General features: G+C 43.1%; 8 non-coding genes across 8 annotated transcripts; all 8 read left to right on the top strand.

Annotated features, from left to right (window-relative positions):
* The first annotated feature begins 3,642 nt into the window (after positions 1–3,642).
* On the top strand, positions 3,643–3,716 carry trnah-aug (transfer RNA histidin (anticodon AUG)). The gene has a single exon. It is a non-coding gene; the product is annotated as a tRNA-His (tRNA).
* A 2,485-nt stretch (positions 3,717–6,201) lies between these two features.
* Positions 6,202–6,273, top strand: trnah-gug (transfer RNA histidin (anticodon GUG)). Its single transcript has one exon. It is a non-coding gene; the product is annotated as a tRNA-His (tRNA).
* Positions 6,274–8,134: 1,861 nt separating this feature from the next.
* On the top strand, positions 8,135–8,206 carry trnan-guu (transfer RNA asparagine (anticodon GUU)). Its single transcript has one exon. It is a non-coding gene; the product is annotated as a tRNA-Asn (tRNA).
* Positions 8,207–10,006: 1,800 nt separating this feature from the next.
* trnah-aug (transfer RNA histidin (anticodon AUG)) lies at positions 10,007–10,080 on the top strand. Its single transcript has one exon. It is a non-coding gene; the product is annotated as a tRNA-His (tRNA).
* A 2,382-nt stretch (positions 10,081–12,462) lies between these two features.
* trnah-gug (transfer RNA histidin (anticodon GUG)) lies at positions 12,463–12,534 on the top strand. Its single transcript has one exon. It is a non-coding gene; the product is annotated as a tRNA-His (tRNA).
* A 3,855-nt stretch (positions 12,535–16,389) lies between these two features.
* trnah-gug (transfer RNA histidin (anticodon GUG)) lies at positions 16,390–16,461 on the top strand. Its single transcript has one exon. It is a non-coding gene; the product is annotated as a tRNA-His (tRNA).
* Positions 16,462–18,260: 1,799 nt separating this feature from the next.
* On the top strand, positions 18,261–18,334 carry trnah-aug (transfer RNA histidin (anticodon AUG)). The gene has a single exon. It is a non-coding gene; the product is annotated as a tRNA-His (tRNA).
* A 2,380-nt stretch (positions 18,335–20,714) lies between these two features.
* On the top strand, positions 20,715–20,786 carry trnah-gug (transfer RNA histidin (anticodon GUG)). Its single transcript has one exon. It is a non-coding gene; the product is annotated as a tRNA-His (tRNA).
* Positions 20,787–24,630: the final 3,844 nt, after the last annotated feature.

The raw sequence follows: 24,630 nt of genomic DNA, 5'->3' as shown, positions 1-24,630 counted from the left end.
GAGAGGGCAGAATTTGGGGAAATAATGCCAGTTGGCAATGGACAAATCGGAAACGAAGTGACAGACGAACATCAAGCACCAGTTTTGTGAATGTTGGGAAATACTTCGAGAAACAGAATCTGGGAGAACGAAGGGGGCCGCCCGAATGATCAGCGATAGTGACGACACATTTTTTTTGGTTAGAATGATTCGAGAAAGCAACTGAAATTTAGAAACTAAGAAATCTGTCCTTACTGCACACCAGAAAATCCAGTATAATGTTACTCTCATTGCGATTATCGGGAGGGAGAAACTACAACAATGCTCGAATGTAAAAGGATAGAGGCGCGTTATTGACAGGGCTACGGTTAATGGTGTAGTCATTGTTCAGTGGCACAAAGGCTTGAAACACAGACTCCGTTCTCTCGCCACAGATGCTGTCAGACCTGCTGAGATTGCCCTGCGTTTTGTTATTTTTGTTCCAGATTGGTGCATCGGCAATCATTTGCTGCTCCGATGTGGACAAGATGAGACTGTTTCCATGATAATTTGGCATGTTTAGTCAAGCAAAAGCAGCATTTGACGTCTCTGTGGCGCAATCGGTTAGCGCTCTCGGCTAGGAACTGAAAAGTTGGTGGTGCGATCCCACCTAGAGATTAAGTATTATCCCACCCTCGGATAGTGTTTTCTATATCTCATCCCTCTGTGGGATCGAATCACCCACCATGTTGATTTTTATATTTCGTGCCACATTGACTAGATTTCTTTCCTCCGGTTCCAATATTAAACACGCCAAATGTTGTATTTCTGATTTTAAACCGTCAGTTGACATCCAAAGAGTTAATCAATATTAATTTGAAGTTCCAGAGAGAGAGAATCACCCCAATAGCAACAGTGGAACGAAAGAGGATTGGATTTTCCTCTTTGGAACAAAGAGTGTGAGACGGCGAATGAGAGGCGCTCCAAAGTGCAACTGGTACATGGACGGAGAAGTTCAATCGTGGAAATAGAGAGAGAGTTTGTTTGCACTGACAATATTCAGGAATGAGAGGAAAGGGACACAGGGTGAAATGGTTTCAAAAACCCAGCAAGGGACGATGCAACCAAGTTCCTCCGTAGAATACCCGTAACGCGGCACGTTGATCATGGCCATTCCAGCGAAACTGGTAATCGATGGTCAATCTAGCACACGTTAGCATGGCCAATCCACCGAACCTTCACATATTTGGACTGTGGGAGGGACCTCGATCAGGCGGAGAAAACCGATGCAGACACCGGGACAACGTCCAAATACCGTATGTTTGCGATGAATCAATAAATTGTTATGTATTATATATTATAGCGGTTGCATTGTTGTTTCTATAAGCCTGGGGATAAAGTGTATATATCCTTGTTGCAGGAACATTATTACGGAACCAAGGTTAAGGTATCCAAATTGTGTATTTACTAAATTTGTAATTAGAGAGTCATAAAGTGTGAGCTATGATAGATTCCAAACAGTTGATGACCAAGTACATCAGCAGTTACAGACACCGGGAGAACGTCCAAATACCATATGTTTGGGACGATTCTCGAAATTGTTATCTATTATATATTATAGCGGGTGCAAAGTTATTTTTAGGAGCCTGGGTCAACGTGTATATATCCTTGTTGCAGGAACATTATTATGGAATCAACGTTAAGGCATCCAAAATGTGTATCTACTAAAGTTGTAATTAGAGAGTCAGAAAGTGTGGGCCATGATAGATTCCAAACAGGTAATGACCAAGTAAACCAGCGTCGGCCGTAACATGTGGCGCCGTGATCGTATAGTGGTTAGTACTCTGCGTTGTGGCCGCCTCGGTTCGAACCCAAGTCGCGGCATCGATAAACTGGTATGTTTTCCAAAATGAACGGATAAGGAATTCTCTGTGTAAAGGACTCTTTCCAACGGGCTAATAGCTGAGTGCATGCTTCTGCTCCTGTTTGATGCCCCAGAATTCAAATGGTTGTGAAGAGTAGAAACTCCTCAGCTCCCGGTTTTATATTTAAACTATTATCATCAAGCATACTCCTCCGATTCTTGTCTTTTTGGAAGTGAAAACCGTCTCACTCAATTTGCTGCATCAGCTTATTCGGTAATTCACCCAAAATGTTCAAGCGTCTCAATCAAATACCCACGGACCATTCTGTAGACGCGGACAATAATTTTCGTCTCGATAGTCTCTCGATGTAAATGAATTTCCGGACATCTGGTCATGATGCAATGAGGAGAAGTGGGCAGAATTTTGGGAAATAGAGCCAGCTGGCAGTGGAGAAAATGGAAAGGAAGGCACACCAGAAAATCAAGCACCTGTTTTGTGAATGTTGGGAAACTCTTCGAGAAACAGAATCCGGGGAGAACGAAGACCGCTGCCCGACTGATTAGCGACAGTCAAGACACATTTCCTTTGGATAGGATTATTCGATACATTAACGGATATATTAGTACCCACGAAAACTCTCCTTACTGCACATCAGAAAATACAGTTTCATTTTAGTTTAATTGCGAATATCTGGAAGCAGAAAATAAAACAATGACTCGAATGTATCAGGCTGGAGGCGCATGATAGACAGGCCTAGGGATAATGGTGTTTTTTGTACTACATCCCTCTGTGGGATCAAATCACGCACCTTGGTGTCTGCCAAATGCAGACATCCAGATTTCAAACAGTCAGCTCACAGCCACAGAGATAATGAATATTAATTTGGACTACCATAGAGAGACATACAACCGAATAGCAACAGTGGGACGAAAGGCGTCTAGATGTTTCTCTTTGGATCAAAGAGGATGAGACCGCCAATGAGAAGCGCTCCATAGAGCAACTGGTATGTAAGGACTCTTTACAACGGGTTAATGGCTGAGTGCATGCTTCTGCTCCTGTTTGATGCTCCAGAATTCAAACGGTTGTGAATAGGAGAATCTCCTCAGCTCCCCGTTTTATATTTGAACTATTATCATCAAACATACTCCTCCGGTTCTTGCCTTTTTGGAAGTAAAAACCGTCTCACTCAATTTGCTGCATCAGCTCCTTCGGTCATTCACACAAAATGTTCAAGTGTCAAATGAGAAGGACTGGGCCGAATTTTGGGAAATAGAGCCAGTTGGCAGTGGAGAAAAGTGAAATGAAGCGACACACGAAAATCAAGCACTATTTTGTGAATGTTGGGTAACACTTCGACAAACAGTATCCGGGGAGAACGAAGGGCTCTGCCTGACTGATCAGCGACAGTCAAGACACATTTCCCTTGTTTAAAATGATTCGAGAAATTAACTGACATTTAGAAACTAAGAAAACTGTCCTTACTGGACTCCGGAAAATACAGTTTCATTTTAGTTTCATTGCGATTATCGGGAGGCAGAAAATACAACAATGCTGGAATGTAGAAGGATAGAGGCGCGTTATTGACAGGGCTACGGATAATGGTGGAGTCTCTGTTCTGTGACACAACGTAACGCTGGGTTGAAACACAGACTCCGTTCTCTCTCCACAGATGCTGTCAGGCCTGCTGAGATTGCCCTGAGTTTTGTTATTTTTGTTCCAGATTGGTGCATCGGCAATAATTTGCGGCTCCGATGTGGACAAGATGAGACTGTTTCCATGATAATTTGGCATGTTTATTCAAGCAAAAGCAGCGTTTGTCGTCTCTGTGGCGCAATCGGTTAGCGCGCTCGGCTATGAACTGAAAATTTGGTGGTTCGATCCCACCCAGAGATTAAATATTATCCCACCCTCGGATGGTGTTTTTTATATCTCATCGCTCTGTGGGATCGAATCACCCACCATGGTGCTTTTTATATTTCATGCCACATTTGACTTGATTTCTTTCCTCCGGTTCCAATATTAAACACGCCAAATGTTGACATTCTGATTTTAAACCGTCAGTTCACATCCAAAGACATAATCAATAGTAATTCGAAGTTCCAGAGAGAGACAATCACCCCAATAGCAACAGTGGGACGAAAGGGGCTTTGGTTTTCCACATTGGAACAAAGAGTGTGAGACGGCGACTGAGAGGCTCTCCAAAGTGCAACTGGTCTGTGTGCGGAGAAGTTCAATCGTGGAAAAAGAGAGAGTTTGTTAGCACTGACAATATTCAGGAATGAGAGGAAAGGGATACAGGGTGAAATGGTTTCAAAAAGATCAGCAAGGGACGATGCAACCAAGGTGCTCCGTAGAATACACGTATCCAGCTAAAATGGTAATCGATGGTCATAGAACATAGAACAATACAGCGCAGTACAGGCCCTTCGGCCCACGATGTTGCACCGAAACAAATGCCATCTAACCTACACTATGCCATTATCATCCATATGTTTATCAAATAAACTTTTAAATGCCCTCAATGTTGGCGAGTTCACTACTGTAGCAGGTAGGGCATTCCACGGCCTCACTACTCTTTGAGTAAAGAACCTACCTCTGACCTCTGTCCTATATCTAGTACCCCTCAGTTTAAAGCTATGTCCCCTCGTGCCAGCCATTTCCATCCACGGTTGAAGGCTCCCACTGTCCACCATATCCAACACCCTGATCATTTTGTATGCCTCTATTAAGTCTCCTCTTAACCTTCTTCTCTCCAACGAAAACAACCTCAAGTCCATCAGCCTTTCCTCATAAGATTTTCCCTCCATACCAGGCAACATCCTGGTAAATCTCCTCTGCACCCGCTCCAAAGCCTCCACGTCCTTCCTATAATGCGGTGACCAGAACTGTACGCAATACTCCAAATGCGGCCGTACCAGAGTTCTGTACAGCTGCAACATGATGGTCAATCTGGCACACGTTAGCATGACCAATCCAACGAACCTTCACATCTTTGGACTGAGGGATTGACCTCGATCAGACGGAGAAAACCGATGCAGACACCGGGACAACGTCCAAATACCATATGTTTGCGATGAATCAAGAAATTGTTATGTATTATATATTATAGCGATTGCACTGTTTTTTTATAAGCCTGGGGATAAAGTGTATATATCCTTGTTGCAGGAACATTATTACAGAACCAAGGTTAAGGTATCCGAATTGTGTATTTACTAAAGTTGTAATTAGAGAGTTATAAAGTGTCAGCTATGCGAGATTCCAAACAGTTGATGACCAAGTACATCAGCAGTTACACGTTGATTTGCCGTCTCTGTGGCGCAATCGGTTATCGCGCTCGGCTGTGAACCGAAAAGTTGGTGGTTCCATCCCACTGAGCGATCAAGTATTATCCCGCCCTCGGATGATGTCTTTTATATCTCATCCGTCTGTGGGATAGAAGCACCCACCATGGTGCTTTTTATATTTCCATCCCACCCAGAGATCAAGTATTATCTCACCCTCGGATGATGTCTTTTATATCTCATCCCTCTGTGGGATAGAAGCACCCACCATGGTGCTTTTTATATTTCATACCACATTGACATGATTTCTTTCCTCCGGTTCCACTATTAAACACGCCAAATGTTGTCATTCTGATTTTAAACCCTCAGTTCACATCCAAAGAGTTAATCAGTATGAATTTGATGTTCTAGAGAGAGATATTCACCCCAATAGCAACAGTGGGACGAAAGGGGCCTAGATTTTCCTCTTTGGAACATAGAGTGTGAGACGGCGAATGAGAGGCGCTCCAACGTGCAACTGGTATGTAGGCGGAGAAGTTCAATCGTGGAAATAGAGAGAGAGTTTGTTTGCACTGACAATATTCAGGAATGAGAGGAAAGGGATACAGGGTGAAATGGTTTCAGAAAAACCAACAAGGGACGATGCAACCAAGTTCCTCCGTAGAATACCCGTAACGCGGCACGTTTATCATGGCCAACCCAGCGAAACTGGTAATCGATGTTCAATCTGGCACACGTCAGCATAACCAATCCACCGAACCTTCACATATTTGGACTGTGGAAGGGACCTCAATCAGGCGGAGAACACCGATGCAGACACCGGGACAACGTCCAAATACCGTATGTTTGAGATGAATCAAGAAATTGTTATGCATTATATATTATAGCGGTTGCATTATTATTTTTATAAGCATGGGGATAAAGTGTACATATCCTTGTTGCAGGAACGTTATTACGGAACCAAGGTTAAGGTATCCAAATTGTGTATTTACTAAAGTTGTACTTAGAGAGTCATAAACTGTGAGCTATGATAGATTCCAAACAGTTGATGATCAAATACATCAGCAGCTACAGGTAGCGTCGGCGGTAACATAAGCGCCGTGATCGTGTAGTGGTTAGTACTCTGCGTTGTGGCCGCAGCAACCTTGGTTCGAATCCGAGTCACGGCAGCGATACATTGATATGTTTTCCCAAATGAACAGATGAGGAATTCTCTGTGTAAAGGACTCTTTACAACGGGTTAATAATTGAGTGCATGCTTCTGCTCCTGTTTGATGCTCCAGAATTCAAACGGTTGTGAATAGGAGAATATCCTGAGCTCCGAGTTTTATATTTTAACGATTATCATCAAGAATACTCCACCGGTTCTTGTCTTTTTGGAAGTGAAACCCGTCTCAGTCAATTTGCTGCATCAGCTTCTTCGGTAATTCACCCAAAATGTTCAAGTGTCTCAACCAAATACCCACCGACCATTCTGTAGACGAGGACAATAATCTTGGTCTCGATAGTCTCTCCATATCAATGAATTTCCGGACATCTGGTCATGGAGCAATGAGGAGAAGTGGGCAGAATTGTGGGAAATAGAGCCAGTTGGCAGTGGAGAAAATGGAAAGGAAGCGACGCACGAAAATCAAGCCCCTGTTTTGTGAATGTTGGGAAACACTTCGAGAAACAGAATCCGGGGAGAACGAAGAGCGCTGCCCGACTGATCAGCGACAGTCAATACACATTTCCTTCGGTTAGGATTCTTCGATACATTTACGGATATTTAGAACCCAAGAAAACTGTTCTTGCTGCACATCAGAAAATACAGTTTCATTTTAGTTTATCTGCGAATATCTGGAAGCAGAAAATAAATCAATGGCTCGTATGTATAAGGCTGGAGGCGCATTCTCGACAGACCTACGGATAATCGTGTTTTTTGTACCTCGTCCCTCTGTGGGATCGAATCACGCACCTTGGTGTTTTTGTAGTTCATGCTACCGTGATTTGATTTCTTTCTCCCGGCTCCAACATTAAGCACGTCAAATGCTGACATCCGGATTTTAAACAGTCAGTTCACAGCCAACGAGATAATGAATATTATTTTGAGCTACCATAGAGAGACATACATCCCAAAAGCAACAGTGGGACGAAAGATGTCTAGATTTTTCTCTTTGGATCAAAGAGGATGAGACCGCCAATGAGAGGGAGCTCCATCGTGCAACTGGTATGTGGGCGGAGAAGTTCAATCGTGGAAATAGAGAGAGAGTTTGTTTGCACTGACAATATTCAGGAATGAGAGGAAAGGGACACAGGGTGAAATGGTTTCAAAAACCCGGCAAGGGACGATGCAACCAAGTTCCTCCGTAGAATACCCGTAACGCGGCACGTTGATCATGGCCATTCCAGCGAAACTGGTAATCGATGGTCAATCTAGCACACGTTAGCATGGCCAATCCACCGAACCTTCACATCTTTAGACAGTGTGAGGGACCTCGTGCAGGCGGAGAAAACCGATGCAGACACCGGGAGAACGTCCAAATACCATATGTTTGGGATGAATATCGAAATTGTTTTCTATTATATATTATAGCCATTGCATTGTTATTTTTATGAGCCTCCGTTAAAGTGTATCTATCCTTGTTGCAGGAACATTATTATGGAACCAAGGTTAAGTCATCCAAACTTGTGTATCTACTAAAGTTGTAATTAGAGAGTCATAAAGTGTGAGCTATGATAGATTCCAAACAGTTGATGACCAAGTACATCAGCAGTTACAGACACCGGGAGAACGTCCAAATACCATATGTTTGGGACGATTCTCGAAATTGTTATCTATTATATATTATAGCGGGTGCAAAGTTATTTTTAGGAGCCTGGGTCAACGTGTATATATCCTTGTTGCAGGAACATTATTATGGAATCAACGTTAAGGCATCCAAAATGTGTATCTACTAAAGTTGTAATTAGAGAGTCAGAAAGTGTGGGCCAAGATAGATTCAAAACAGGTAATGACCAAGTAAACCAGCGTCGGCCGTAACATGTGGCGCCGTGATCGTATAGTGGTTAGTACTCTGCGTTGTTGCCGCAGCAACCTCGGTTCGAATCCGAGTCGCGGCATCGATAAACTGGTATGTTTTCCAAAATGAACGGATAAGGAATTCTCTGTGTAAAGGACTCTTTCCAACGGGCTAATAGCTGAGTGCATGCTTCTGCTCCTGTTTGATGCCCCAGAATTCAAATGGTTGTGAAGAGTAGAAACTCCTCAGCTCCCGGTTTTATATTTAAACTATTATCATCAAGCATCCTCCTCCGATTCTTGTCTTTTTGGAAGTGAAAACCGTCTCACTCAATTTGCTGCATCAGCTTATTCGGTAATTCACCCAAAATGTTCAAGCGTCTCAATCAAATACCCACGGACCATTCTGTAGACGCGGACAATAATTTTCGTCTCGATAGTCTCTCGATGTAAATGAATTTCCGGACATCTGGTCATGATGCAATGAGGAGAAGTGGGCAGAATTTTGGGAAATAGAGCCAGCTGGCAGTGGAGAAAATGGAAAGGAAGGCACACCAGAAAATCAAGCACCTGTTTTGTGAATGTTGGGAAACTCTTCGAGAAACAGAATCCGGGGAGAACGAAGACCGCTGCCCGACTGATTAGCGACAGTCAAGACACATTTCATTTGGATAGGATTATTCGATACATTAACGGATATATTAGTACCCACGAAAATTCTCCTTACTGCACATCAGAAAATACAGTTTCATTTTAGTTTAATTGCGAATATCTGGAAGCAGAAAATAAAACAATGACTCGAATGTATCAGGCTGGAGGCGCATGATAGACAGGCCTAGGGATAATGGTGTTTTTTGTACTACGTCCCTCTGTGGGATCGAATCACGCACCTTGGTGTCTGCCAAATGCAGACATCCAGATTTCAAACAGTCAGCTCACAGCCACAGAGATAATGAATATTAATTTGGACTACCATAGAGAGACATACAACCGAATAGCAACAGTGGGACGAAAGGCGTCTAGATGTTTCTCTTTGGATCAAAGAGGATGAGACCGCCAATGAGAAGCGCTCCATAGAGCAACTGGTATGTAAGGACTCTTTACAACGGGTTAATGGCTGAGTGCATGCTTCTGCTCCTGTTTGATGCTCCAGAATTCAAACGGTTGTGAATAGGAGAATCTCCTCAGCTCCCCGTTTTATATTTGAACTATTATCATCAAACATACTCCTCCGGTTCTTGCCTTTTTGGAAGTAAAAACCGTCTCACTCAATTTGCTGCATCAGCTCCTTCGGTCATTCACACAAAATGTTCAAGTGTCAAATGAGAAGGACTGGGCCGAATTTTGGGAAATAGAGCCAGTTGGCAGTGGAGAAAAGTGAAATGAAGCGACACACGAAAATCAAGCACTATTTTGTGAATGTTGGGTAACACTTCGACAAACAGTATCCGGGGAGAACGAAGGGCTCTGCCTGACTGATCAGCGACAGTCAAGACACATTTCCCTTGTTTAAAATGATTCGAGAAATTAACTGACATTTAGAAACTAAGAAAACTGTCCTTACTGGACTCCGGAAAATACAGTTTCATTTTAGTTTCATTGCGATTATCGGGAGGCAGAAAATACAACAATGCTCGAATGTAGAAGGATAGAGGCGCGTTATTGACAGGGCTACGGATAATGGTGTAGTCTCTATTCTGTGACACAACGTAACGCTGGGTTGAAACACAGACTCCGTTCTCTCTCCACAGATGCTGTCAGGCCTGCTGAGATTGCCCTGAGTTTTGTTATTTTTGTTCCAGATTGGTGCATCGGCAATAATTTGCGGCTCCGATGTGGACAAGATGAGACTGTTTCCATGATAATTTGGCATGTTTATTCAAGCAAAAGCAGCGTTTGTCGTCTCTGTGGCGCAATCGGTTAGCGCGCTCGGCTATGAACTGAAAATTTGGTGGTTCGATCCCACCCAGAGATTAAATATTATCCCACCCTCGGATGGTGTTTTTTATATCTCATCGCTCTGTGGGATCGAATCACCCACCATGGTGCTTTTTATATTTCATGCCACATTTGACTTGATTTCTTTCCTCCGGTTCCAATATTAAACACGCCAAATGTTGACATTCTGATTTTAAACCGTCAGTTCACATCCAAAGACATAATCAATATTAATTCGAAGTTCCAGAGAGAGACAATCACCCCAATAGCAACAGTGGGACGAAAGGGGCTTTGGTTTTCCACATTGGAACAAAGAGTGTGAGACGGCGACTGAGAGGCTCTCCAAAGTGCAACTGGTCTGTGTGCGGAGAAGTTCAATCGTGGAAAAAGAGAGAGTTTGTTAGCACTGACAATATTCAGGAATGAGAGGAAAGGGATACAGGGTGAAATGGTTTCAAAAAGATCAGCAAGGGACGATGCAACCAAGGTGCTCCGTAGAATACACGTATCCAGCTAAAATGGTAATCGATGGTCATAGAACATAGAACAATACAGCGCAGTACAGGCCCTTCGGCCCACGATGTTGCACCGAAACAAATGCCATCTAACCTACACTATGCCATTATCATCCATATGTTTATCAAATAAACTTTTAAATGCCCTCAATGTTGGCGAGTTCACTACTGTAGCAGGTAGGGCATTCCACGGCCTCACTACTCTTTGCGTAAAGAACCTACCTCTGACATCTGTCCTATATCTAGTACCCCTCAGTTTAAAGCTATGTCCCCTCGTGCCAGCCATTTCCATCCACGGGAGAAGGCTCCCACTGTCCACCATATCCAACACCCTGATCATTTTGTATGCCTCTATTAAGTCTCCTCTTAACCTTCTTCTCTCCAACGAAAACAACCTCAAGTCCATCAGCCTTTCCTCATAAGATTTTCCCTCCATACCAGGCAACATCCTGGTAAATCTCCTCTGCACCCGCTCCAAAGCCTCCACGTCCTTCCTATAATGCGGTGACCAGAACTGTACGCAATACTCCAAATGCGGCCGTACCAGAGTTCTGTACAGCTGCAACATGATGGTCAATCTGGCACACGTTAGCATGACCAATCCAACGAACCTTCACATCTTTGGACTGAGGGATTGACCTCGATCAGACGGAGAAAACCGATGCAGACACCGGGACAACGTCCAAATACCATATGTTTGCGATGAATCAAGAAATTGTTATGTATTATATATTATAGCGATTGCACTGTTTTTTTATAAGCCTGGGGATAAAGTGTATATATCCTTGTTGCAGGAACATTATTACAGAACCAAGGTTAAGGTATCCGAATTGTGTATTTACTAAAGTTGTAATTAGAGAGTTATAAAGTGTCAGCTATGCGAGATTCCAAACAGTTGATGACCAAGTACATCAGCAGTTACACGTTGATTTGCCGTCTCTGTGGCGCAATCGGTTATCGCGCTCGGCTGTAAACCGAAAAGTTGGTGGTTCCATCCCACCCAGAGATCAAGTTTTATCCCACCCTCGGATGATGTCTTTTATATCTCATCCGTCTGTGGGATAGAAGCACCCACCATGGTGCTTTTTATATTTCATGCCACATTGACATGATTTCTTTCCTCCGGTTCCACTATTAAACACGCCAAATGTTGTCATTCTGAATTTAAACCCTCAGTTCACATCCAAAGAGTTAATCAGTATGAATTTGATGTTCTAGAGAGAGATATTCACCCCAATAGCAACAGTGGGACGAAAGGGGCCTAGATTTTCCTCTTTGGAACATAGAGTGTGAGACGGCGAATGAGAGGCGCTCCAACGTGCAACTGGTATGTGGGCGGAGAAGTTCAATCGTGGAAATAGAGAGAGAGTTTGTTTGCACTGACAATATTCAGGAATGAGAGGAAAGGGATACAGGGTGAAATGGTTTCAGAAAAACCAACAAGGGACGATGCAACCAAGTTCCTCCGTAGAATACCCGTAACGCGGCACGTTTATCATGGCCAACCCAGCGAAACTGGTAATCGATGTTCAATCTGGCACACGTCAGCATAACCAATCCACCGAACCTTCACATATTTGGACTGTGGAAGGGACCTCAATCAGGCGGAGAAAACCGATGCAGACACCGGGACAACGTCCAAATAATGTATGTTTGAGATGAATCAAGAAATTGTTATGTATTATATATTATAGCGGTTGCATTATTATTTTTATAAGCATGGGGATAAAGTGTATATATCCTTGTTGCAGGAACGTTATTACGGAACCAAGGTTAAGGTATCCAAATTGTGTATTTACTAAAGTTGTACTTAGAGAGTCATAAACTGTGAGCTATGATAGATTCCAAACAGTTGATGATCAAATACATCAGCAGCTACAGGTTGCGTCGGCGGTAACATAAGCGCCGTGATCGTATAGTGGTTAGTACTCTGCGTTGTGGCCGCAGCAACCTTGGTTCGAATCCGAGTCACGGCAGCGATACATTGATATGTTTTCCCAAATGAACAGATGAGGAATTCTCTGTGTAAAGGACTCTTTACAACGGGTTAATAATTGAGTGCATGCTTCTGCTCCTGTTTGATGCTCCAGAATTCAAACGGTTGTGAAAAGGAGAATATCCTGAGCTCCGAGTTTTATATTTTAACGATTATCATCAAGAATACTCCACCGGTTCTTGTCTTTTTGGAAGTGAAACCCGTCTCAGTCAATTTGCGGCATCAGCTTCTTCGGTAATTCACCCAAAATGTTCAAGTGTCTCAACCAAATACCCACCGACCATTCTGTAGACGAGGACAATAATCTTGGTCTCGATAGTCTCTCCATATCAATGAATTTCCGGACATCTGGTCATGGAGCAATGAGGAGAAGTGGGCAGAATTGTGGGAAATAGAGCCAGTTGGCAGTGGAGAAAATGAAAAGGAAGCGACGCACGAAAATCAAGCCCCTGTTTTGTGAATGTTGGGAAACACTTCGAGAAACAGAATCCGGGGAGAACGAAGAGCGCTGCCCGACTGATCAGCGACAGTCAATACACATTTCCTTCGGTTAGGATTCTTCGATACATTTACGGATATATAGAACCCAAGAAATCTGTTCTTGCTGCACATCAGAAAATACAGTTTCATTTTAGTTTATCTGCGAATATCTGGAAGCAGAAAATAAATCAATGGCTCGTATGTATAAGGCTGGAGGCGCATTCTCGACAGACCTACGGATAATCGTGTTTTTTGTACCTCGTCCCTCTGTGGGATCGAATCACGCACCTTGGTGTTTTTGTAGTTCATGCTACCGTGATTTGATTTCTTTCTCCCGGCTCCAACATTAAGCACGTCAAATGCTGACATCCGGATTTTAAATAGTCAGTTCACACCCAAAGAGATAATGAATATTATTTTGAGCTACCATAGAGAGACATACATCCCAAAAGCAACAGTGGGACGAAAGATGTCTAGATTTTTCTCTTTGGATCAAAGAGGATGAGACCGCCAATGAGAGGGAGCTCCATCGTGCAACTGGTATGTGGGCGGAGAAGTTCAATCGTGGAAATATAGAGAGAGTTTGTTTGCACTGATAATATTCAGGAATGAGAGGAAAGGAATACAGGGAGAAATGATTTCAAAAAATCAGCATGAGACAAAGTGACCAAGTTCCTCAGTAGAATACCCGTAACCGGCACGTTGGGCATGGCCAATCCTGCGAAATTGCTGATCTATGGACAATCTGGCACACTTTAGCATGGCCAATCCACCGAACCTTCACATCTTTAGACAGTGTGAGGGACCTCGTGCAGGCGGAGAAAACCGATGCAGACACCGGGAGAACGTCCAAATACCATATGTTTGGGATGAATATCGAAATTGTTTTCTATTATATATTATAGCCATTGCATTGTTATTTTTATGAGCCTCCGTTAAAGTGTATCTATCCTTGTTGCAGGAACATTATTATGGAACCAAGGTTAAGTCATCCAAACTTGTGTATCTACTAAAGATGTAATTAGAGAGTAATAAACTGTGGGTCATGAAAGATTCTAAACAGTTGATGACCACGTACATCGACAGTTGGAAAAGCTCCTAGGCGGTAACGTGTTGCGCCGTGATCGTCTACTGTTTCGTATTCTGCGTTGTGGCCGCAGCAACCTCGTTTCGAATCCGAGTCACGGCAGCGATAAGTTGATGGATTTTTCTCAAATGAACTGATGAGGAATCTCTGTGCAAAGGACTCTTTAAAACGGGTTCACAGATGAATGCATGCTTCTGCTCCTGTTTGATGCTCCGGAATTCAAACGGTTGCGAATACGATAATCTCTTAAGCTCCCGGTCTTTTATTTTAACTATTATCATCAAAAACACTCCTCAGGTTCTTGTCTGTTTGGAAGTGAAAACAGTCGCTCTCAATTTGCTGCATCAGCTTCTTTGGCCATTCACCCCAAATTTTCAAGTGCCCCAACCAAATACCCACTGAACCTTCTGTATACTCGGAGAATAATCTTGGTCTCGATAGTTCCTCCATATAAATTAATTTCCTGACATCTGGTCATGATGCAATGAGGACGAGAGGGCAGAATTTGGGGAAATAATGCCAGTTGGCAATGGACAAATCGGAAACGAAGTGACAGACGAACATCAAGCACCAGTTTTGTGAATGTTGGGAAATACTTCGAGAAACAGAATCTGGGAGAACGAAGGGGGCCGCCCGAATGATCAGCGATAGTGACGACACATTTTTTTTGGTTAGAATGATTCGAGAAAGCAACTGAAATTTAGAAACTAAGAAATCTGTCCTTACTGCACACCAGAAAATCCAGTATAATGTTAGTCTCATTGCGATTATCGGGAGGGAGAAAATACAACAATGCTCGAATGTAAAAGGATAGAGGCGCGTTATTGACAGGGCTACGGTTAATGGTGTAGTCATTGTTCAGTGGCACAAAGGCTTGAAACACAGACTCCGTTCTCTCGCCACAGATGCTGTCAGACCTGCTGAGATTGCCCTGCGTTTTGTTATTTTTGTTCCAGATTGGTGCATCGGCAATCATTTGCTGCTCCGATGTGGACAAGATGAGACTGTTTCCATGATAATTTGGCATGTTTAGTCAAGCAAAAGCAGCATTTGTCGTCTCTGTGGCGCAATCGGTTAGCGCTCTCGGCTAGGAACTGAAAAGTTGGTGGTGCGATCCCACCTAGAGATTAAGTATTATCCCACCCTCGGATAGTGTTTTCTATATCTCATCCCTCTGTGGGATCGAATCACCCACCATGTTGATTTTTATATTTCGTGCCACAGTGACTAGATTTCTTTCCTCCGGTTCCAATATTAAACACGCCAAATGTTGTATTTCTGATTTTAAACCGTCAGTTGACATCCAAAGAGTTAATCAATATTAATTTGAAGTTCCAGAGAGAGAGAATCACCCCAATAGCAACAGTGGAACGAAAGAGGATTGGATTTTCCTCTTTGGAACAAAGAGTGTGAGACGGCGAATGAGAGGCGCTCCAAAGTGCAACTGGTACATGGACGGAGAAGTTCAATCGTGGAAATAGAGAGAGAGTTTGTTTGCACTGACAATATTCAGGAATGAGAGGAAAGGGACACAGGGTGAAATGGTTTCAAAAACCCAGCAAGGGACGATGCAACCAAGTTCCTCCGTAGAATACCCGTAACGCGGCACGTTGATCATGGCCATTCCAGCGAAACTGGTAATCGATGGTCAATCTAGCACACGTTAGCATGGCCAATCCACCGAACCTTCACATATTTGGACTGTGGGAGGGACCTCGATCAGGCGGAGAAAACCGATGCAGACACCGGGACAACGTCCAAATACCGTATGTTTGCGATGAATCAATAGATTGTTATGTATAATATATTATAGCGGTTGCATTGTTGTTTCTATAAGCCTGGGGATAAAGTGTATATATCCTTGTTGCAGGAACATTATTACGGAACCAAGGTTAAGGTATCCAAATTGTGTATTTACTAAAGTTGTAATTAGAGAGTCATAAAGTGTGAGCGATGATAGATTCCAAACAGTTGATGACCAAGTACATCAGCAGTTACAGACACCGGGAGAACGTCCAAATACCATATGTTTGGGACGATTCTCGAAATTGTTATCTATTATATATTATAGCGGGTGCAAAGTTATTTTTAGGAGCCTGGGTCAACGTGTATATATCCTTGTTGCAGGAACATTATTATGGAATAAACGTTAAGGCATCCAAAATGTGTATCTACTAAAGTTGTAATTAGAGAGTCAGAAAGTGTGGGCCATGATAGATTCCAAACAGGTAATGACCAAGTAAACCAGCGTCGACCGTAACATGTGGCGCCGTGATCGTATAGTGGTTAGTACTCTGCGTTGTGGCCGCAGCAACCTCGGTTCGAATCCGAGTCACGGCATCGATAAACTGGTATGTTTTCCAAAATGAACGGATGAGGAATTCTCTGTGTAAAGGACTCTTTCCAACGGGCTAATAGCTGAGTGCATGCTTCTGCTCCTGTTTGATGCCCCAGAATTCAAATGGTTGTGAAGAGTAGAAACTCCTCAGCTCCCGGTTTTATATTTAAACTATTATCATCAAGCATACTCCTCCGATTCTTGTCTTTTTGGAAGTGAAAACCGTCTCACTCAATTTGCTGCATCAGCTTATTCGGTAATTCACCCAAAATGTTCAAGCGTCTCAATCAAATACCCACGGACCATTCTGTAGACGCGGACAATAATTTTCGTCTCGATAGTCTCTCGATGTAAATGAATTTCCGGACATCTGGTCATGATGCAATGAGGAGAAGTGGGCAGAATTTTGGGAAATAGAGCCAGCTGGCAGTGGAGAAAATGGAAAGGAGGCACACCAGAAAATCAAGCACCTGTTTTGTGAATGTTGGGAAACTCTTCGAGAAACAGAATCCGGGGAGAACGAAGACCGCTGCCCGACTGATTAGCGACAGTCAAGACACATTTCCTTTGGATAGGATTATTCGATACATTAACGGATATATTAGTACCCACGAAAACTCTCCTTACTGCACATCAGAAAATACAGTTTCATTTTAGTTTAATTGCGAATATCTGGAAGCAGAAAATAAAACAATGACTCGAATGTATCAGGCTGGAGGCGCATGATAGACAGGCCTAGGGATAATGGTGTTTTTTGTACTACGTCCCTCTGTGGGATCGAATCACGCACCTTGGTGTCTGCCAAATGCAGACATCCAGATTTCAAACAGTCAGCTCACAGCCACAGAGATAATGAATATTAATTTGGACTACCATAGAGAGACATACAACCGAATAGCAACAGTGGGACGAAAGGCGTCTAGATGTTTCTCTTTGGATCAAAGAGGATGAGACCGCCAATGAGAAGCGCTCCATAGAGCAACTGGTATGTCAGGACTCTTTACAACGGGTTAATGGCTGAGTGCATGCTTCTGCTCCTGTTTGATGCTCCAGAATTCAAACGGTTGTGAATAGGAGAATCTCCTCAGCTCCCCGTTTTATATTTGAACTATTATCATCAAACATACTCCTCCGGTTCTTGCCTTTTTGGAAGTAAAAACCGTCTCACTCAATTTGCTGCATCAGCTCCTTCGGTCATTCACACAAAATGTTCAAGTGTCAAATGAGAAGGACTGGGCCGAATTTTGGGAAATAGAGCCAGTTGGCAGTGGAGAAAAGTGAAATGAAGCGACACACGAAAATCAAGCACTATTTTGTGAATGTTGGGTAACACTTCGACAAACAGTATCCGGGGAGAACGAAGGGCTCTGCCTGACTGATCAGCGACAGTCAAGACACATTTCCCTTGTTTAAAATGATTCGAGAAATTAACTGACATTTAGAAACTAAGAAAACTGTCCTTACTGGACTCCGGAAAATACAGTTTCATTTTAGTTTCATTGCGATTATCGGGAGGCAGAAAATACAACAATGCTCGAATGTAGAAGGATAGAGGCGCGTTATTGACAGGGCTACGGATAATGGTGTAGTCTCTGTTCTGTGACACAACGTAACGCTGGGTTGAAACACAGACTCCGTTCTCTCTCCACAGATGCTGTCAGGCCTGCTGAGATTGCCCTGAGTTTTGTTATTTTTGTTCCAGATTGGTGCATCGGCAATAATTTGCGGCTCCGATGTGGACAAGATGAGACTGTTTCCATGATAATTTGGCATGTTTATTCAAGCAAAAGCAGCGTTTGTCGTCTCTGTGGCGCAATCGGTTAGCGCGCTCGGCTATGAACTGAAAATTTGGTGGTTCGATCCCACCCAGAGATTAAATATTATCCCACCCTCGGATGGTGTTTTTTATATCTCATCGCTCTGTGGGATCGAATCACCCACCATGGTGTTTTTATATTTCATGCCACATTTGACTTGATTTCTTTCCTCCGGTTCCAATATTAAACACGCCAAATGTTGACATTCTGATTTTAAACCGTCAGTTCACATCCAAAGACATAATCAATATTAATTCGAAGTTCCAGAGAGAGACAATCACCCCAATAGCAACAGTGGGACGAAAGGGGCTTTGGTTTTCCACATTGGAACAAAGAGTGTGAGACGGCGACTGAGAGGCTCTCCAAAGTGCAACTGGTCTGTGTGCGGAGAAGTTCAATCGTGGAAAAAGAGAGAGTTTGTTAGCACTGACAATACTCAGGAATGAGAGGAAAGGGATACAGGGTGAAATGGTTTCAAAAAGATCAGCAAGGGACGATGCAACCAAGGTGCTCCGTAGAATACACGTATCCAGCTAAAATGGTAATCGATGGTCATAGAACATAGAACAATACAGCGCAGTACAGGCCCTTCGGCCCACGATGTTGCACCGAAACAAATGCCATCTAACCTACACTATGCCATTATCATCCATATGTTTATCAAATAAACTTTTAAATGCCCTCGATGTTGGCGAGTTCACTACTGTAGCAGGTAGGGCATTCCACGGCCTCACTACTCTTTGAGTAAAGAACCTACCTCTGACCTCTGTCCTATATCTAGTACCCCTCAGTTTAAAGCTATGTCCCCTCGTGCCAGCCATTTCCATCCCCGGGAGAAGGCTCCCACTGTCCACCCTATCCAACACCCTGATCATTTTGTATGCCTCTATTAAGTCTCCTCTTAACCTTCTTCTCTCCAACGAAAACAACCACAAGTCCATCAGCCTTTCCTCATAAGATTTTCCCTCCATACCAGGCAACATCCTGGTAAATCTCCTCTGCACCCGCTCCAAAGCCTCCACGTCCTTCCTATAATGCGGTGACCAGAACTGTACGCAATACTCCAAATGCGGCCGTACCAGAGTTCTGTACAGCTGCAACATGATGGTCAATCTGGCACACGTTAGCATGACCAATCCAACGAACCTTCACATCTTTGGACTGAGGGATTGACCTCGATCAGACGGAGAAAACCGATGCAGACACCGGGACAACGTCCAAATACCATATGTTTGCGATGAATCAAGAAATTGTTATGTATTATATATTATAGCGATTGCACTGTTTTTTATAAGCCTGGGGATAAAGTGTATATATCCTTGTTGCAGGAACATTATTACAGAACCAAGGTTAAGGTATCCGAATTGTGTATATGCTCAAGTTGTAATTAGAGAGTTATAAAGTGTCAGCTATGCGAGATTCCAAACAGTTGATGACCAAGTACATCAGCAGTTACACGTTGATTTGCCGTCTCTGTGGCGCAATCGGTTATCGCGCTCGGCTGTAAACCGAAAAGTTGGTGGTTCCATCCCACCCAGAGATCAAGTATTATCCCACCCTCTGATGATGTCTTTTATATCTCATCCCTCTGTGGGATAGAAGCACCCACCATGGTGCTTTTTATATTTCATGCCACATTGACATGATTTCTTTCCTCCGGTTCCACTATTAAACACGCCAAATGTTGTCATTCTGATTTTAAACCGTCAGTTCACATCCAAAGAGTTAATCAGTATGAATTTGATGTTCTAGAGAGAGATATTCACCCCAATAGCAACAGTGGGACGAAAGGGGCCTAGATTTTCCTCTTTGGAACATAGAGTGTGAGACGGCGAATGAGAGGCGCTCCAACGTGCAACTGGTATTTGGGCGGAGAAGTTCAATCGTGGAAATAGAGAGAGAGTTTGTTTGCACTGACAATATTCAGGAATGAGAGGAAAGGGATACAGGGTGAAATGGTTTCAGAAAAACCAACAAGGGACGATGCAACCAAGTTCCTCCGTAGAATACCCGTAACGCGACACGTTTATCATGGCCAACCCAGCGAAACTGGTAATCGATGTTCAATCTGGCACACGTCAGCATAACCAATCCACCGAACCTTCACATATTTGGACTGTGGAAGGGACCTCAATCAGGCGGAGAAAACCGATGCAGACACCGGGACAACGTCCAAATACCGTATGTTTGAGATGAATCAAGAAATTGTTATGTATTATATATTATAGCGGTTGCATTATTATTTTTATAAGCATGGGGATAAAGTGTATATATCCTTGTTGCAGGAACGTTATTACGGAACCAAGGTTAAGGTATCCAAATTGTGTATTTACTAAAGTTGTACTTAGAGAGTCATAAACTGTGAGCTATGATAGATTCCAAACAGTTGATGATCAAATACATCAGCAGCTACAGGTTGCGTCGGCGGTAACATAAGCGCCGTGATCGTATAGTGGTTAGTACTCTGCGTTGTGGCCGCAGCAACCTTGGTTCGAATCCGAGTCACGGCAGCGATACATTGATATGTTTTCCCAAATGAACAGATGAGGAATTCTCTGTGTAAAGGACTCTTTACAAAGGGTTAATAATTGAGTGCATGCTGCTGCTCCTGTTTGATGCTCCAGAATTCAAACGATTGTGAATAGGAGAATATCCTGAGCTCCGAGTTTTATATTTTAACGATTATCATCAAGAATACTCCACCGGTTCTTGTCTTTTTGGAAGTGAAACCCGTCTCAGTCAATTTGCTGCATCAGCTTCTTCGGTAATTCACCCAAAATGTTCAAGTGTCTCAACCAAATACCCACCGACCATTCTGTAGACGAGGACAATAATCTTGGTCTCGATAGTCTCTCCATATCAATGAATTTCCGGACATCTGGTCATGGAGCAATGAGGAGAAGTGGGCAGAATTGTGGGAAATAGAGCCAGTTGGCAGTGGAGAAAATGGAAAGGAAGCGACGCACGAAAATCAAGCCCCTGTTTTGTGAATGTTGGGAAACACTTCGAGAAACAGAATCCGGGGAGAACGAAGAGCGCTGCCCGACTGATCAGCGACAGTCAATACACATTTCCTTCGGTTAGGATTCTTCGATACATTTACGGATATTTAGAACCCAAGAAAACTGTTCTTGCTGCACATCAGAAAATACAGTTTCATTTTAGTTTATCTGCGAATATCTGGAAGCAGAAAATAAATCAATGGCTCGTATGTATAAGGCTGGAGGCGCATTCTCGACAGACCTACGGATAATGGTGTTTTTTGTACCTCGTCCCTCTGTGGGATCGAATCACGCACCTTGGTGTTTTTGTAGTTCATGCTACCGTGATTTGATTTCTTTCTCCCGGTTCCAACATTAAGCACGTCAAATGCTGACATCCGGATTTTAAACAGTCAGTTCACACCCAAAGAGATAATGAATATTATTTTGAGCTACCATAGAGAGACATACATCCCAAAAGCAACAGTGGGACGAAAGATGTCTAGATTTTTATCTTTGGATCAAAGAGGATGAGACCGCCAATGAGAGGGAGCTCCATCGTGCAACTGATATGTGGGCGGAGAAGTTCAATCGTGGAAATATAGAGAGAGTTTGTTTGCACTGATAATATTCAGGAATGAGAGGAAAGGAATACAGGGAGAAATGATTTCAAAAAATCAGCATGAGACAAAGTGACCAAGTTCCTCAGTAGAATACCCGTAACCGGCACGTTGGTCATGGCCAATCCTGCGAAATTGCTGATCTATGGACAATCTGGCACACTTTAGTATGGCCAATCCACCGAACCTTCACATCTTTAGACAGTGTGAGGGACCTCGTGCAGGCGGAGAAAACCGATGCAGACACCGGGAGAACGTCCAAATACCATATGTTTGGGATGAATATCGAAATTGTTTTCTATTATATATTATAGCCATTGCATTGTTATTTTTATGAGCCTCCGTTAAAGTGTATCTATCCTTGTTGCAGGAACATTATTATGGAACCAAGGTTAAGTCATCCAAACTTGTGTATCTACTAAAGATGTAATTAGAGAGTAATAAACTGTGGGTCATGAAAGATTCCAAACAGTTGATGACCACGTACATCGACAGTTGGAAAAGCTCCGAGGCGGTAACGTGTTGCGCCGTGATCGTCTACTGTTTCGTATTCTGCGTTGTGGCCGCAGCAACCTCGTTTCGAATCCGAGTCACGGCAGCGATAAGTTGATGGGGTTTTCTCAAATGAACTGATGAGGAATCTCTGTGCAAAGGACTCTTTAAAACGGGTTCACAGCTGAATGCATGCTTCTGCTCCTGTTTGATGCTCCGGAATTCAAACGGTTGCGAATACGATAATCTCTTAAGCTCCCGGTCTTTTATTTTAACTATTATCATCAAAAACACTCCTCAGGTTCTTGTCTGTTTGGAAGTGAAAACAGTCGCTCTCAATTTGCTGCATCAGCTTCTTTGGCCATTCACCCCAAATTTTCAAGTGCCCCAACCAAATACCCACTGAACCTTCTGTATACTCGGAGAATAATCTTGGTCTCGATAGTTCCTCCATATAAATGAATTTCCTGACATCTGGTCATGATGCAATGAGGACGAGAGGGCAGAATTTTGGGAAATAATGCCAGTTGGCAATGGACAAATCGGAAACGAAGTGACAGACGAACATCAAGCACCAGTTTTGTGAATGTTGGGAAATACTTCGAGAAACAGAATCTGGGAGAACGAAGGGGGCCGCCCGAATGATCAGCGATAGTGACGACACATTTTTTTTGGTTAGAATGATTCGAGAAAGCAACTGAAATTTAGAAACTAAGAAATCTGTCCTTACTGCACACCAGAAAATCCAGTATAATGTTAGTCTCATTGCGATTATCGGGAGGGAGAAAATACAACAATGCTCGAATGTAAAAGGATAGAGGCGCGTTATTGACAGGGCTACGGATAATGGTGTAGTCATTGTTCAGTGGCACAAAGGCTTGAAACACAGACTCCGTTCTCTCTCCACAGATGCTGTCAGACCTGCTGAGATTGCCCTGCGTTTTGTTATTTTTGTTCCAGATTGGTGCATCGGCAATCATTTGCTGCTCCGATGTGGACAAGATGAGACTGTTTCCATGATAATTTGGCATGTTTAGTCAAGCAAAAGCAGCATTTGTCGTCTCTGTGGCGCAATCGGTTAGCGCTCTCGGCGAGGAACTGAAAAGTTGGTGGTGCGATCCCACCTAGAGATTAAGTATTATCCCACCCTCGGATAGTGTTTTCTATATCTCATCCCTCTGTGGGATCGAATCACCCACCATGTTGATTTTTATATTTCGTGCCACATTGACTAGATTTCTTTCCTCCGGTTCCAATATTAAACACGCCAAATGTTGTATTTCTGATTTTAAACCGTCAGTTGACATCCAAAGAGTTAATCAATATTAATTTGAAGTTCCAGAGAGAGAGAATCACCCCAATAGCAACAGTGGAACGAAAGAGGATTGGATTTTCCTCTTTGGAACAAAAATGTGAGACGGCGAACGAGAGGCGCTCCAAAGTGCAACTGGTACATGGACGGAGAAGTTCAATCGTGGAAATAGAGAGAGAGTTTGTTTGCACTGACAATGTTCAGGAATGAGAGGAAAGGGACACAGGGTGAAATGGTTTCAAAAACCCAGCAAGGGACGATGCAACCAAGTTCCTCCGTAGAATACCCATAACGCGGCACGTTGATCATGGCCATTCCAGCGAAACTGGTAATCGATGGTCAATCTAGCACACGTTAGCATGGCCAATCCACCGAACCTTCACATATTTGGACTGTGGGAGGGACCTCGATGAGGCGGAGAAAACCGATGCAGACACCGGGACAACGTCCAAATACCGTATGTTTGCGATGAATCAATAAATTGTTATGTATTATATATTGTAGCGGTTGCATTGTTGTTTCTATAAGCCTGGGGATAAAGTGTATATATACTTGTTGCAGGAAAGGAACCAAGGTTAAGGTATCCAAATTGTGTATTTACTAAAGTTGTAATTAGAGAGTCATAAAGTGTGAGCTATGATAGATTCCAAACAGTTGATGACCAAGTACATCAGCAGTTACAGACACCGGGAGAACGTCCAAATACCATATGTTTGGGACGATTCTCGAAATTGTTATCTATTATATGTTATAGCGGATGCAAAGTTATTTTTAGGAGCCTGGGTTAACGTGTATATATCCTTGTTGCAGGAACATTATTATGGAATAAACGTTAAGGCATCCAAAATGTGTATCTACTAAAGTTGTAATTAGCGAGTCAGAAAGTGTGGGCCATGATAGATTCCAAACAGGTAATGACCAAGTAAACCAGCGTCGGCCGTAACATGTG

This window comes from Scyliorhinus torazame, chromosome 14 (genome assembly GCF_047496885.1).
Source record: "Scyliorhinus torazame isolate Kashiwa2021f chromosome 14, sScyTor2.1, whole genome shotgun sequence".
Lineage (NCBI taxonomy): Eukaryota > Metazoa > Chordata > Chondrichthyes > Carcharhiniformes > Scyliorhinidae > Scyliorhinus > Scyliorhinus torazame.
Note: the sequence above shows the minus strand (reverse complement) of the source record. Positions and strands in the feature narration are given on the sequence as shown.